Source organism: Elephantulus edwardii, unplaced genomic scaffold (genome assembly GCF_000299155.1).
Source record: "Elephantulus edwardii isolate Elephantulus edwardi_28Jun2011 unplaced genomic scaffold, EleEdw1.0 scaffold00074, whole genome shotgun sequence".
Classification (NCBI taxonomy): domain Eukaryota; kingdom Metazoa; phylum Chordata; class Mammalia; order Macroscelidea; family Macroscelididae; genus Elephantulus; species Elephantulus edwardii.
Window position 1 is genome coordinate 12,339,346 of NW_006399824.1, and position 12,091 is coordinate 12,351,436.

Sequence of the window (12,091 nt, forward strand, 5' to 3'; positions counted from 1 at the left end):
ATTTGTCCTTTTGTGACTGAGATATTTCACTCAGCGTAATGTCCTCCAGGGTCACCCATTTTGAACAATATTGCATGAGTTCCTTGTTTTTCAATACAGCTTCTCTATCCATTCATTTTTTGATGAACACTTAGGTTGTTTCCAACTCCTTGCTGTTTAAACAAAGCAATAAACATGGGTGTGCATATATCTGCTTGGGTGCCAGTTTTGGTCTCTTTGGTGTATATTCCCACTCGTGGAATTGCTGAGTCAAATGGTATCTCTATTTGCAACTTTTTGAGAAAGCGCCATACAGCCTTTCACAGTGGTTGCACCATTTTACACTTCCACCAACAGTGATAAGGGTTCCAGTTTCCACAACCTCGCCAGCATTTGTTGCTTGCTGTTCTGTTAAATTTTGCTGTTCTTACTGGGGTGAGATGATATCTCATAGTTGTTTTGATTTTCTTCTCTCTTAGAGCTAGGGATTTTTTAACATTTCATGTGCTTGTTGGCCATCTGAATGTCTTATTTGGTGAAGTGTCTGTTCATATCCTGTGCCCATTTTTCAGTTGGATTGTTTACCTTTATCTTGTGGTGGTGGTGTTTGGTGTTTGGTTTTTTTTTTTAATAGCTGCTATATTGATAGCACCCTATTTTTTTTTTAAAAAAAAGGCGAACTACTTATTTTTCTCTATTCAGCAATTGATAAAGAGATGCAGAGCAGAAATAGATTTTTTTCTAAACCTAGACTGTTAATTGATGAGTTAAATTGAGAGCAGTGTGACCGTAAAGCCCAGGTGTACCATACTCTTACAAGTTTTTACCTTATTAGGAAACTGGTGGCAGAATGGATAAGGAGTTACATTGCCAACCTAGAGGCAAATGGTTTGAATCCACCAGCTGCACTGTGGGAGAAAGATGCATATTCTACCTTTTGAGTTACAGCCTCTGAAAACCCACTTAGTGGATCAGCTGTGAGTTAGCTCCCACTCAGCCTCACAGAACCACAACATAATTGGTATTTAGTCTCCCTGTGGCTCTGAGTTAGTAAATGCCTTTAGTACATCATCTTTTTATTTATTTATTTATTTTTATAATAACCAACTCCATGCCTTTCCTGTGCATCTTTTTCTCACTTTTCTCTCTGCCCTCATTCACAACCACTGAACTACTGATTAAGATTTAACTTTGTTGTTGTTATTAAGTGCTGTGTCCAGTACGACTCATAGCGACACTGTGAACAGAATATCTTTTTTTTTTTTTTTTTTGGTGTTGACATACTTTATTAAATACAAATGTGCATATCTCATTTTATATATTAATGTCAGGTATAAATAATTTCTCTTTACAAATTTTTACTTCCTGATTCATAACCTAGAATGACATGATTTGAAATCACTCTTAAAAAAAAAAATCATGACTAAAATGTAGTGAAGAGTATTTACAACACTGAAAGGGAAAGCAGTAAAACTTGGTCAAGTGGCAGGTCTGGAAATGGTTCGTCGGTCAAGTGGCAGGTCTGGAAATGGTTCGTTGTCAGTGCAAAGTGTGGAGGAATGTGCAGGAGCGGGGCGACTTATCCCTGAGTGAGGAGCTTTGCTCTGCAGCTCTCTCGAAGCTTGGTGATGGTTGTCATGGATAAGCTTCCAGGTTCTGAAAATATTTTCTGCATAAATGTGTGACACTCTGTTACAAAATCCCCCTTTGTGATCTGCTTAAACTTATCACAAATGTCTGCAAAGTTGGTGGCTTCCAAAATAAAGGCTTGATGTTGTTTAATCAAGGTCAAGGCCACCCGGAAGATAACTTTTGAGCCTTCGTTGAATAAGCAGTCCCAAATTCGAAGCACGGTCTCGACAGGTAGGATGTCAATGAACAAGCAGATGAACCAGCGGGACACCACCAAGGTCCACAGCACACCGTGCCCCTCCATCAGGTCCGCCACGGCTGGGATCTTCATCCTCACAAGCTCACCCAGCACTTCCTGGTCCGTTTTCAGACCTAGCATTGCTGGGCTATAGAAGTCAGGTAATATTCTTCCAACAAGAGCATCCAATAGCCAAAAAGATTCTTCTTCATTCTTTGTTATAAGGATCAGGTAACCAGCTATAAAATTCATTCCCTGGCAGTACCCCACACGTTGGTTATGATGCCCATATGCCAAAAGCACGTTGTACAAGGTTTTTTGTAAACAGGGATCTGCTGTTTTTTTGAATTTTACATTGTCAGGAAAGGTTCTGTTCATATCTGTCCGGATGGCTTCCTCCAGGCTGTCATTCCTCTCTCCCTGGAGCAGTTTGTGGTAATAGCCGGGATTCTGTTCCATCCGCGCCTGGGCTCCGCTCACCCCCATCCAGACGCGCGCCCGGTGCTCAAGTGGAACCCCCTTCCGGATATAGCGCTTCACTTTCATACTCTTCTGGACACTGTTATTTCCCTTTAGGAGCTTCGACCATTTTATTGCTCTTCTGGTGAGTACTACCAGATAGGTGGAAAAAAAATTCTTCGTAAGAGGCATAGTCAAAGTCTTCAGGCCTTTCAAATCCATATGGATCAATCCTGGGGACCTGCTGCCGCGCCTCCTGTGAAGCCGCGTCTTCACGGGATCCCTGCCCCGCCGGCGCAGGGTCCATGCTGCGGGGGCCTCTGGGGGAGTTGGGGGGGGCGCTCTCCGCCAGCGGAGACTTGAACAGAATATCTGAACCCTGTTCTGTAACTATCATCGTTAACCAGATGAAGAATTAACTGGAAAGCTGTTAGCTTTCTTACCACTTTGGCTTTCTCAGTTTAGAAGTAGTGGCAGACAACAGAAAGTTAAGTGGCCTCCCGAGTGCTGCCAGCACCCTAATTGTAAGAAAGTATCTAGACTTATTTGCTGAACCATAGCCATAGCTCTTGGTCCTTCTACGTTAGGATCCTGTGATATTTATCCTGTCTGGAATCTCATAGTGTTCAGACCACACACCTCCTCTCTAAATCTCTTCATCAAAACCCAAATCTGTTGCTGCAGAGTTGATACAGACTCATAACAACCCTACATTACAATGTAAAACTGCCCCGTATGCTTTCCAAGATATCTTAAAGAAGCAAGCTCCTACCTCTTTTTATTAGGAAATGACTAGTAGTTTTGAATCCCTGACCTATTAGCAGCTAAGCATTAACCACTGCTACTTATGATCCGTAAGTTTAGTTGATAAAAGAAGTAGTAGACTTCTTAACGTCACATTTTCATTTAAATGAAGATACTTGTACATCCCCATGTATTTAAAGGGATAGAAAAGTTTTGTTTATTTTGCCGTCTGGTACTATATATGGAATTTCAAGATGTTTTCCCAGGTAGCATCCCTTCTTACGGTAAAATCTCCTTTATAGAGACTAGAGTGAGTTTATTCTGTGGGTGAACTCTAGATCTATAAATAGGAAGCTCTTGTGATCCAGTGGTTAGAAGCTGTGCTTCAGTCACAAAGGCATGTACTTCTAATCCACCAGCTGTTCCTTAGGAGAAAAATGCAGTCTCTTCCTGTGCAATTTACTGCCTCTGAAAACCTGCTGGAGGGGCAGCAATGATTCAGTTCCAACTAGACAGTGTACAACGTATCTACCGACAAAGATACATGCCTACTCAAGCACAAAAACTAATTACTAATTCATTTGATTCAAATTCATGGCAGCCTCATGTAGTTTTCACTGGCTGAAGTTTTAAAAAAGTAGATTACCTGGTTTTGGGTTGGTTTTTTTTAGCTACTGCTGGGTTGACTAAGCCTCCAACCTTTGGGATAGCTTCACAAGACTCTTAGTTTTAATACATATATAAAATTTATCAGGAAATTTTTGTTCTTTCTGGGGTGGCAGAATGTTTATATACCAGAAGTTTAAAAATCAAAAACTATTGACTTGGACTCACGTGGTTTTTGTTTATTTCCATCTATAAAATGGGCATCTGATAGCTGTCACAGTTATATTATTGTCATAGTTTATGTGATAATAAATATAAAAGCACTTTGTGTGCCCAAAAAATTTTTGTCAGAAGAGAATAAATATGGTGGGAGTTCAGGAAAAGAAGAATTTTGTTTGGGTGAATGTATGTATGAAGGACCTCTGGTGGCCAAGTGATAGATAAGAAGCTGTGCTGCCAGTAAGTTTGAATGCACCAGCTGCTCCACAAGAGAAAGATGGGCAGTCTCCTGAGTTTATTTCTTCTGTAAATCCACTGGAGGATCAGTATGAGTTGGTTTCAGCTACAGTGATATACAACAGTTTGTGTATGTATGTGTTTTCAAGGAGCCATTTGAAGTATTTGTTTTTGTTGTTTTTTAAAAAAACCTAACTAGACAAAATAGCATATCATTCATAACTTTTAGCACTTGACCAGGGCTTATTTCTTATACTCTCCTACTATCTTCATTTTTTCTCCCAGCCAGGATCCTGTACTGTAGTATGTTAGTTTAACCATTCTTAACAACACCGTAGAGAGTGTTGTAGTCCACTTTTAGTAATTTCACTGCTAACCAAAAAGCCAAGCCTCTGTGAGAGTTTGAATCTGCTGGCATTTCTGTAGAAGAAAGATGGATAATCTTCTGTGAAACTTAGAGCCTCCAAAACTAAGTAAGGGTCTGCTGTGAACGTTTCCAGCATGATGTCAGTGAATGAAGGAGCACCACGGTAATTCCTTTGTGCCTTCTAATAACATTTGCTCTTTATTTTTTTTTGTATTGAGACCCTTTTTCATTTTTTTGCTTTTTCTCTTTCTGCACCCTAAATCTGTGATGTTCTTTATTGATAGCTAATAATATGTGACTGTTAAGCAAAACTAAAATTCCGTTCCTTAGTCAAACTAGTAATCACATGTAGGACAATGCAGCTGTTAATTTCTAGCATCACAAACTTGTATTACTTGATACTTTGCCCTAGATGGATAACACTAAAAGAAAAAGTTGCACACATGTGTTTTGGTGCTATTAGAATTCTCTTGTCTCTAGTCTGGGGAGAGGACTTAACAATTTGGCACCCTTTTGTTTATTTCTGGTAAGCTTCTGTTTCCCAGAACAGTTACTCCAAATCATCCTTAATCCCCTCTACTTCTGCATTTTTTCTTAGCAGATGACCTTTCTCCTGCCTCACAGCGGAAGTTGAGGTTGCAAGTAGGAACACCCTTAACTTCCTGCTCTTTTACTAATATTTGCATCTTTCTTACCTCCTTTTCTCTTGTCTCGATTATGTGTCACGTTTGTCTACCACAACTAATTTCGTTTTATGCATATTTGTTGGGCATCGGCCTTGTCTCCATTGTAGGAGCTGTAGTTCTACATTCTTGGATATAAGACTATAAACTTTTTGTTTATAATGGGGTAGGGGGGTGTCTATGTGCGTGGTCAATGTATTGAGATGAACAGACAACAATTAATGATGGTGAGTTGCAGGATTATGAATACCATCTCATGGTAGCATTTTAATGTTATGTAACTTTGCCCCTTTTTAAAAAATTATTGAACTAATTCTTACTCTTAGTACTTTTTTATCATAGATACTTCCACTTGCTGTACCTAGAAACTTGTCAATCATTGCACTAAATGAGAATTGTGTACACTTTTTAGCGTTTACCTACAACTTTGACACACTTAGGCACTTAGCATACTATAACCCAGGCTCTGTCAGCTAGGAAAGAAAGATGATTTGCAGACTTGAATAGGGTAAACAAGGAAGAGTGCACTCACTAAAAAACTGTCATTTGAACAAAGATTTGACGGGATGAGAGTCAACAAACTCAAGATAAAAATTGGTTGTTTAATACCTTTTCTCAGTAGAAATATTCAAGCAAGAGTGTTCAAAGAACTGCATGGAGGATGTAATATGGAGATGAAAAACTGAGGTCAGAAAGCAACTAGATCAAGTAAGCCATTACTAATATCTTCAATCCGGCTCCCCAACCTCTGCAGAAATTAAAAAGATAAAAAAGAATAGCTATAATACCATAAACCACCACATATCCATTATCCAGCCTGAACAGTTATCAAGTCATGAGAAGTATAACTTCATCTTACTGCCTTCTCTTGTAGTACTTTAAAGCAGATTCTATCAATGACATTTTATCCTTTAATATCTGTATTTTCTCAACATATACTAACAGTCTCCAGTGGTCACTATTAAATGTACTGTTTTAGGTTTTGTTGTATTGTTATCCTGGTTTAAGCATATTTTATGTTTCCAACCCAGTGTAGTCATGAACCTTATTGATTATCAGATTGGTTAATAGAATTCTTCATACTGCTTTCTGAATCTGTTTGTCATCATGCTAATTATTGTTGTTAGTTGCCACCAAATTAGGCCCTTACTCGTGGAGATACTGCATAAAGAGAGGCTGTGCTCCGTGCCATACCTTATCTTTGATTCTTTCAAATAGAGCTGTTGTGATTCACAGGATTTTTACTGACTGATACTTGGAAGTAGATCAACCAAGCCTTTCTTAACTAGACTTTAGGTTTTTTGGAGGGAGTGTTTGGTTGGTTGGGTTTTTTTGTTTGTTTTTTGGTTTGGGGGCGGGGGTGTGTGTGTGTGTGTCTGTGTGTGTTTTCCCCCAGTAGAAGCACCACTGAAATCTATTGAGCATCATAGCAACACCCTCGCCTCAACCGGCGGACAGGTGGTAGCTGCACATGGGATGTGTTGGCTGGAAACCAAACCCAGATCCTCCTACATGGAAAGTAAGAATTCTGCCTCTGAACCATCACCCTGCTAGTAGTAGATTTTACTACTTAGTATTCTATATTCCTCTTTCCTACTCCGGACCTGATACCATTTTTCTAAGGAAACTTGGCTTCTCTTTGTGGTTGTTGTTGTGCCCCATGGACACAAATAATATAATTTTCTAAATATAATGGTCTACCAAGAGAGAACTCTGGTTGCCTAGTGGCTAGAAGCTGCACTGCAATCCCAAAGGCATGTGGTTTGAGGCCACCAGCAGGAGAAGGATGGGCAATCTCTTTCCCAGCAATTAACAGCTTTTGAAAACCCAAAGGAGGGTCAGCTATAGGTTGTTTCCGACTTTAAGGTACACGACAATAGAAGTGATGAATATTTCTGAGTCACTTGTTTCTGGGATTTCTCAGTGAATAAAGGCAGGAAATTTTTCAGCTTGTCTTTCTTCACTTCTACTTCACCTCTTTTTTCTCTCACTGTAAGAATCCCATTTCTCAGGAATACCAGCAGTAGTATAAATGCCACATGACTACTATTAGTTTTCTTTCTTTTTTTAACCATCAGATTTAGAAGAAAAATACTACTAACTCTATTATTGCTGGATTTTTTTTTCCATTTTTTTTCTTCATAAGGTATACCCCATTGGAAATATGCTCAATTTATTATTAAAAAATCTCTTTAAATTTTCCTTTCTCTAGCCTGGGTTTTAAAAGGTTAATTCCCCTCTTTATATTCTAGATTCTACCTTTACAGATATCTTACTCCTTTTGTCAAATTGAATATACCATGGACTGCTAGGAGAACAAAGAGGTTCATCTTGGAGAAGGTGGAAACCTGGCTGCTCCTTGAAGGCAAGGATTCTGAAACTCCATCTGATATACTTTGGGCATGTTGCAAGAAGGGAAAGGGAGATCATGCTTGGGATTGTAGAGGGACAGCATAAGAGAGGAAGACCCTGGATGAAATGGATTAACACAGTGATTGGAGTAATGAGGGTAGGTGTGTCCAAGATGATAAAGTTTGCTCAGGATAGAGCAGGGTTCAGAACTGTTTTACATAGGGTCCCTATGTGTTACAAGTGACTTGATGACACATAACAACATGCTACTTCTTACCTTTATATTCTATAAATAAACTCAACTCCCCTTATTTCTGATACAGCATTTATTGTGTTAAGAATACATACCACAGGACACATGCCAAGTTGGTAATTTCTACTGATACATTTCCATGACATTGATTCTTCTATTTGAACAACCATTATCTCCCTCATTTTCTGAGTTTCCTCTTCCATTAAAATAAACTCACTGCATCTCTAAGTATTTTATCTTTAGTTGTCAGTTTGATCCCATATAAATAGATTTTGAACATAATGTTCAACGATATTCTTTACTGGTTTTCTGAAGATTTCAAAGAGTGTCTTTGTTTAAGGTTTAAAGATTAGCTTAGGGCAGCAATTTTCTTGGGTTTATCCAGCCTCTGTGGCTGCAGACAAAAGAATTGATGCCTTTGAGTTGTGTTTGAGAAGAATATGGAATATCCAAGGACTGTCAAAGGAACAGACAAATAAGTCTTGGAGAAAGTATAGCCAGAGTGCTCCTTGGAGGTAAGTGCTTTAGGCATTTTACTAGAAGGGACTATTCTTGGAGAGAAACATCATGCTTAAATAGGTGGAGAGTCAGCAAAAGATAAAAAGACCCTCAACCAGCAAATTGACACAGTGACTGCTAGAGTGCTCTCATGTGTCAGGAAGTGTGAGGATGGCATAGGATAGGATAGGATTCACATTTGTTGTTCTTGGGGTCACTATGGGTCATATATAACTCAAAGCACATAACAACAACATGACTCTTAAGAGCCTGTTGATACCATGATAATTTGAAAATCTGTTTTACACTTTTCCCCTTATAATTAGAATTCTATTTGTTACACACCTTCTAGGACTTCTTACTTTATTTTACTTTTTTCTTCATTGTTATTGTTTTAAGGTGCTGTGAAGTCGAGTACAACTCATAGCTATCCTATAAACCAAAGATCTGAACCCTGCTCTATCCTGAGCCATATTCACACTTCCTGACACATAAGAGCTCATTGCAGCAGTCACTGTGTCAATCCACCTGGTTGAGGGTCTTCCTCTCCTCCACCAACCCTCCACCCTTGCCAACATCATGTACTTCTTCAAGGAATAACCCCTCCTAGCAACATGCCCAAAGTATATGAGGCAGAGCCTCATCATTCTTGCTTCCAAAAAGCACTCCAGCTGCACTCTCTCCATGGCATTTATTTGTTCTTGGTTGTCCATGGGATGTTCAGTGCTCTTCTCCAACATCACAGCTCAAAGGTGTCAGTTCTTCTGTCATCTTAATCATTGTCTAGCTTTCAGATGCATAGCAAGTTATCAAAGACTATATTCTGAATCAGATCCACCTCAATAATAAAATTGACATCATTACTCCTCAGTATTTTGGCTTATTTTTTGTTTGTTAGACTACATTACTTCCTAATGAAACTCAAATCAATAGAGTTTGGCTTATAACTGTGCATCCACTAAATTGATATTCATTAGTAATTGAAATGTTTCTATTCTTTATCCTGTTGAGACATTGAATTTGATACTGAATCACTTCCTTCTGAGAGTTCTTTCTCATAATGTCTTTATGAGATCTCTTCCAAGATTTTTCCCTAACTTTCTCAGCTTTTGTTATTGGCTCTGATTTTTCTCTGTGTAGCTTTAATGTTGGATTTCACAGTTCTTGGATTTGATTGGCCTGTTTTTCTATTTGCCATGAGCAATGTAATTGCTTTCCAGTGCTTTTCACAATCATTTAAAACTTTTCAATAACTTCCAGATCTTCCTGTAGTGCTATCATTGATTTTAAAGTCTGTTTTCAAAGTATTTCTTCTGTGCCAGAAGAAGATCTTATTGCTCAGTGGTTAGATGCTGGGCTGCCAACCAGAAAGTATTTCTTTAAAATCCACCAGCCTCTCAATGAAAGAATGATTTGGCAGTCGGTTTCTCTCAGAATTCTAGCTTTGTGGCCCTGTGGAGTAGTTTCACTCTGTCCTCTAGGGTCATTATGATTCAAAATTGACTCAACATCAGATTTTGTTTTTTACTTATGTGATAGAGACACCCTGGCTTGTGCAAACATCAGGATATATTTTTTGTTTCCTTCAAAAACTCATTGTCTGAAAAGATTCATAGCTGAATTGGTCAACTATGTCCAGAAGTTTTCTTGCTGAGTTTTTAGGGTTTTCTACGTATACTATCTGAATATAGAAATAATTTTACCTCCTCTTTGCCAATTAGGATACCTCTTTCTTCCTTCTCTTACTGCTATTGCTAAGACTTCCAATATCATATTGAATAGGAGAGGTGATAGTGCGCATCCTTGCCTAGTACCTATTCTTAAAGGGAATGCCTTTAACCTCTCTCCATTGAGAACAATGTCGGCTCTTGGGTTTGCATATATACTTTTTACTATGTTGAAGAAATTCCCCTCTAATCCTATCTGCTGAGTGTTTTAATAAAGAAAGGGTGTTGGATTTTGTCAATGGCAACCAATTTAGCAAAGTGGCAGGATGTAAGATCAACATACAAAAATAAGTTGGATTTCTTGACAAAGAAAATACAGAACTGGAGCTAAGAAAAACAGTACCCTTCAAAATAACTAATCACAAGATTAAATACTTGGGAGTAAATCTAACCAGATACACAAAGGATCTATTCAAAGAAAATTACAAAACATAACTACAAGAAACAAAAAAGAGACTTGGAGAAGTGGAAGAATATCCCTTGCTCATGGATAGGAAGACTCAATATTGTGAAAATGACAATACTACCAGAGGCAGTTTACACATTCAGTGCAATCCCAGTACAAATACCAATTCCATTCTTATGGAAAAGATGATAATCCAATTTTGTTTGGAATAGAAAGAGACCATGAATAAGCAGAGCCCTCCTTAAAAAGAGAAACAAAGTAGGAGGCATCTCACTCTCTGATTTCAGATCCTACTACACTGCTGTGGTGATCAAAACAACATGGTACAATGACAGACACATAGATCAATGGAACAGAATAGAGTATCCAGACATCAGCCCATCTATCTATGGTCAGTGGATTTTTTAACAAATTGTGCTGGCAGAATTGGGAAACTATCTGTCGAAAACTCAAGCAAAATGGATCATGGACTTAGGACTAAAACCAGGGCCAATAAATTTCATTAAAGAAAAGCTTGGAAGAATTCTAGAAGTACTAATTCACAACAGAAACCGTTTTCTAAGCATCCTGGAAAATCTACAACCAGGAGAGGATAAAATAGATGAATGGGACCTTCTAAGAATCAAGTCCCTATTACACATCTAAAAACTTCTCCAATAGGGTAAAAAGGGAAGCCACAGGCTGGGGAAAAAATATTTGGTAATGACATGTCAGATAAAGGACTTCAATCTAGAATTTATAAAATACTCTAACACCACAAGATAAATAACCCAGTTGAAAAATAGGCAGGCATAGGATATGAACAGACACTTCACCAAAGAAGACATTCAGATGGCAAACAAACACGTAAGAAATGTTCAAAATCCCTAGTTCCAAGAGACATGCAAATCAAAACAACTATGAGATACCATCTCATCCCAGTAAGTTTAGCAAAATTTAACAGAACCGAAAACATCAAATGCTAGCTAGGTTGTGGAGAAACTGGAACCCTTACTCACTGTTGGTGAGAGTGTAAAATGGTGCAACCACTGTGGCAGGCAGTATGGCGCTTTCTCAAAAAGTCGCAAATAGAAATCTCATTTGACCCAACAATTCTGTTACTGGGAATGTACCTTAAAGAAACCATAACCCACCCAAGTAGATACATGTACACCAATGTTTATTGTGGCTTTGTTCACAATAGCAAAGAGTTGGAAACAACATTAAGTGCACATTAACAAACAAATGGGTAGGGAAGCTTTGGAATATTCACACAATGTAATAGTCTGCTGCATTGAAAAACAAAAGAACTTAAGAAATATTATACAAAATGGATGACCCTGGAAGACATTATGCGGAGTGAAATATCTCAGTCACAAAAGGACACATATTGCATAGTGCCACTGTTGTAAAATGGGACAGACATCAGGGTTGGGGAGATTCTGAGAAAGATGAGATAAGTAATGTATACTACATTGAAACAGATGAGGGAGAAAACTAATTAAACGCTATATATGATTAGGTATTGTTATAACAGGAGTCCAGAATGAAGGCTGCATAGTGGAGTGGATTAGGGGGTGGGGATTTTTCTTTTGAGTTTTCAAAGAGAAGAGCAAATTAGGGAGGAAGGGTGGGCAGGGAGAAAAGTGCAACAGTGAATTAATGGAAATCCAAAGTCTTTGTAAACGTTGATTAAAATTAATTAAAAAAAA

The 12,091-nt window shown here is 38.4% G+C and overlaps 1 protein-coding gene and 1 pseudogene across 1 annotated transcript in view; one reads left to right on the plus strand and one right to left on the minus strand.

Moving 5' to 3' along the window:
• Positions 1–12,091, plus strand: part of JMJD1C (jumonji domain containing 1C) — a 317,954-nt gene that overhangs the window by 223,465 nt on the left and 82,398 nt on the right. The window lies entirely within an intron of this gene.
• Positions 1,559–2,705, minus strand: LOC102855639 (annotated as a pseudogene).